This window comes from Palaemon carinicauda, chromosome 26, assembly GCF_036898095.1.
Source record: "Palaemon carinicauda isolate YSFRI2023 chromosome 26, ASM3689809v2, whole genome shotgun sequence".
Lineage (NCBI taxonomy): Eukaryota > Metazoa > Arthropoda > Malacostraca > Decapoda > Palaemonidae > Palaemon > Palaemon carinicauda.
The window spans coordinates 4,221,807-4,226,442 of NC_090750.1; positions in this window are offsets into that span (position 1 = coordinate 4,221,807).

The following is a 4,636-nucleotide window of genomic DNA, read 5'->3' on the forward strand; positions in this document are numbered from 1 at the left end:
CAATTCCATCCCCTGAATGTAGATCTAGGGTTGGTGAATCCCTTAATAGAGATTTAGCTAGAATTAGTGCATGGTGCAAATTATGGGGTATGAAGTTGAATCCTAACAAAACTCAAAGTATGATTGTAAGTAGGTCAAGGACGGTGGCTCCTCAACATCCGGATCTCATGATTGATAATGTTTCTTTAAATATGTATGACTCTTTCAAAATTTTAGGTGTGATTCTCGACAGTAAATTTACTTTTGAGAAACATATAAGGTCTCTGTCTTCTTCAATTGCACAAAAAATAGGCTTATTGAGAAAGTCTTTCAAGATTTTCGGTGATCAATCTATTCTGAAGAAGTGTTTTAATTCTTTCATTCTACCTTGTTTTGAGTATTGTTCTCCTGTTTGGTCTTCAGCTGCTGATTCTCATCTTAATTTGTTGGACAGAAACTTACGGTCTATTAAATTTCTTATTCCTGATCTAGATATTAATCTCTGGCACCGTCGTTCAATTAGTTCATTATGCATGTTGCATAAGATTTTTCATAACTCTGACCATCCTTTACATTCAGATCTCCCTGGACAATTCTATCCTGTTCGTAATACTAGGCAGGCAGTTAATTCTAATAGCCAGGCCTTCTCCATCACGAGACTCAATACTACGCAGTACTCTAGAAGTTTTATTCCAGCTGCTACCAAGTTGTGGAATGATCTTCCTAATCGGGTGGTTGAATCAGTAGAACTTCAAAAGTTCAAAGTTGGAGCAAATGCTTTTTTGTTGACCAGGCGGACATGAGTCTTTTTATAGTTTATTTATGACATATTTGTTTTTGATGTTGTTAATAGTTTATATATGACATGTCTGTTTTGACGTTGTTACTGTTTTTAGAATGATTTATTGTTAATTTGTTCTCTTCATTTATTCATTTCCTTATTTCCTTTCCTCACTGGGCTATTTTTCCCTGTTGGAGCCCCTGGGCTTATAGCATCTTGCTTTTCCAACTAGGGTTGTAGCTTGGATAGTAATAATAATAATAATAATAATATATACATACATATATTAATATATATATATATATATATATATATATATATATATATATATATATATATATATATATATATATGTGTGTGTGTATATATATATATATATATATATATATATATATATATATATATATATATATATATATATATATATATGTATGTATGTTTGTGCTATATGCTTGTTCATGTACAAGCCATTTCACTAAGAGATTCCAATGGTCCATGGATGTGGATGAAATTGGAAAATGGCATATTACTGAAAAATACTCAATATCCCTGTTGTCAGGATTAATGAATTTGTATATGATGATAAGATAATCATATTGAGATTCTGTTAGGCCAAACTGAGACAAAAAGCGTCGCAGTTACATCGCAAACGATTTGCTAAAAACAGAAAACTTAAAACTCTCCTAAGCTACCACCTCAAAGAAACGCAATAAATATATATATATATATATATATATATATATATATATATATATATATATATATATATATATATATATATATATATAAAATCATCATAATAATAATAACATCATGGCTCCTGGGTCGGGCGCCAAAAATATAATATATCATGGGTCATGACTGAGAACCAAATATATGCACTTTTACAATAAAACTGTTACACTTTAAAATATTTCTATACGAATTCTTAGACAATTAAACAGCTCCCAGACAGCAATATATGAAACACTGAGTATCCAAACGTCTTATAAGTACACTCAAAACTAAACTGGGTAATTATTATTGCAAAAAAAAACTTATGAGAGTTCATTAACAGGATACGAAAGGATTCTATCCTAAACAATGGTGATCAGAATAATACACTCTTCACAATAATAAATATATTCTATAATAATAACAAGATAAATCACTCGAAATATTAAGTCTGAATAAAACATATATCGTGAAAAAATATCCTATAATCTGGAAATTATATAATGACTTGACTCTAAATGTTAAATCTGAAAAATCCTTTGACTAAGAAAAAGGATATAACACTTACGAAAATTATCCAATCACTTTTTTCACTTGAAATTAAATCTGAGTACAATATTTAACTTTGACACGTAATGAAAAATAGATAAACAGATCACAAAATAAATACCTAATCTTCCTACAGGGCAATTTCCAACAACTCTAAGATAATTTTATAAGTATACGATATATGCCGGGCCGCAAAATCACTTTGGAGACGACACATTATAGGTAATGAACACGTTTAAAACAGTACTCTGAGCTGCTTGCAAGAGGAAGATGGGAAGAAAGTTATCTTAAAGCTGCATTTCTTTATATATGTATCTAACCCTGGTGTTGCCTTTATATATGAAACATAGCTCCTTCCAGAAACTTCCCAGAGTTTTGGGAAGCGTGGGGGTCCGGGCATAAACGTCAGAGTTACCAAGTATCGCTCTCTCGAAAGTGTACTCACGCCACGCCAGACGGCTCTCTCAGTCAGCTAGCTCCGGCCACCATTTGTAACCATATTAAAAAACAGATAACATCCTATCACTAGGTTTTTTTGCGAAATTTCCAAATCACATGGTACTGCGTATTCTCTCTCAAACATGACTCAATACCTCCAAAAATATAAAAGAACATTACATAAGCCCTTATTCCTGTCATGTATGATCAAATGATACTCTCAAACAGATTACGTGAGACTTTGTAACAAAAATACGTAAAATGAAATTTAATTTTTAGATATAATGTAAATTTACATGGGATCAGGCGAGTTTGTCTAAAACAATTTGTCTAAAATACAATTCGTCTAAATCAATTCGTCTAGACCAATTCGTCTAAAACAATTTGTCTAAAGTACAATTTGTCTAATAACAAAATGTCTAAAATACAATTTGTCTAAAATAAAAAACTAAAGGAACTCATCAACTCCACACCCTAAAATGGCAATTAGGAGGATTTGAGATGATTATTTCTAGAAAGAACTTAGAATAACTGGTTTCTTGTTTATTTGTTCTCAAAAGATGCTATTTACGCTTTCCTTTTTTTAATAATAATAATAATAATAATAATAATAATAATAATAATAATAATAATGGGGAATGGTAGTTCAAAGTGTGAACGAGGTAAAGAAAATTATGGTAAATAAAATAAAACAAAATGAAGCAATATATTTATTAAATGCAGAATTAGATGTAGAATTACATAAAGGAAGAAATTACAGAAAAAAAAACTAAACAGGTAGCCTAGCCTAAAATTAATAAAATACATTCATAGAAAATTAAAATGTAGAATTTGATACATAAAAAATTAATAAAGGTTTTATTAAAAGAATATCTTTCGAAAAAACTACTTTTATAGTTAAAAAGAAAGATTGTGGGTTATACCACGTATATAATCAATAATATTATTTTGATTAAAAGTTTGAACAAGACTATTTAGACGTTTTGCCGAATCTTGATAGCGCTTCCTTGGTGGTTCTGGCTCCATCCCTGCAACATATTGCTCAATTCGTACCTCATTTAAACTTTGTTCTTTTTTTAAACAGTTGATGAACTTCCATATATTGGGGTGATGTACACCTACTTTAATTTCGAATCCACGATGCCATGCTTCGACGGCATTGTTCGTTTTAGGAAGATTATTAAGCACTCTAGACTACACATCCACATATCATGTGGAAAAAGAGGTGGACGTCGACCGTACCGTCTATTAGGCCTCCCAATCCAGGTGTCTTCAAATTAATCAAGGACATCTTGTGCTTCATGGGGGAAGGTGTTGTTATCACACAATAATTCAAACGTGTCTATTACGCTACCTACGGGTACGAATGCCAATGCTGGTAGCATCCTCATCTGTAGAGCAAAACTAGTTTCTGTTTCATATTTTCGTTTTAGGCCATTATTTTGTATTGCACGGAAAATACATTGGCTGAAGTGGAAAAAGCAACCATTTTGTTCTGTATTTGGAAATTCCTTCAGACACGCTTTCATCATAGCTTTCTCAAAATCGATCGTTATTGATAGTGGTGCGCACGAAGGTTCAAGCTTCTTTAACTGCTGTAAAAAATCTATATAAGTTTCTTCTGTTTTATCTGGCAATAATGCAAAAAGAAGTGGCAACGACACTTTCTGTTTGAGTCCATGAAATGTATATAATTGATGAAATAGCAAAGGTACAGTTTTAAATGTTCTGTCAGCATACCAATGACTACTTTGTGATAAACACTGTAAATTCCATTTGGTTGTAAATATGACTATACGCTTTTCAACCGGTCCCGAGTCATACATCAGAAACTGATCACCTTCAAAAGTTATGGTTAGATCGGGTGGAAAAACAATTTCACTGCATGCTGATGGTAGGGCTGGTACAGCGAGGGTTTGTTGTCTTATAGATCTTATAGTTCTCTCCTTGGGAAGTTTTGGAGCAACAGCTTGATTGCAATCTTCGAACACATTAGATAAAACTGATCTGGGTGCGTCTTGTGTTGTCTTAGCCAGATGACGTATTTTTGTCACAATTTCCTTTGCTGCACTTCCGGCCACATCTAATACATGATTGTGATTTGTAGATGGTTTTACTATGTGATCATTTGCCGTAATTATACGAGCGCGGCATTTTGTTATTGGATATTTATCG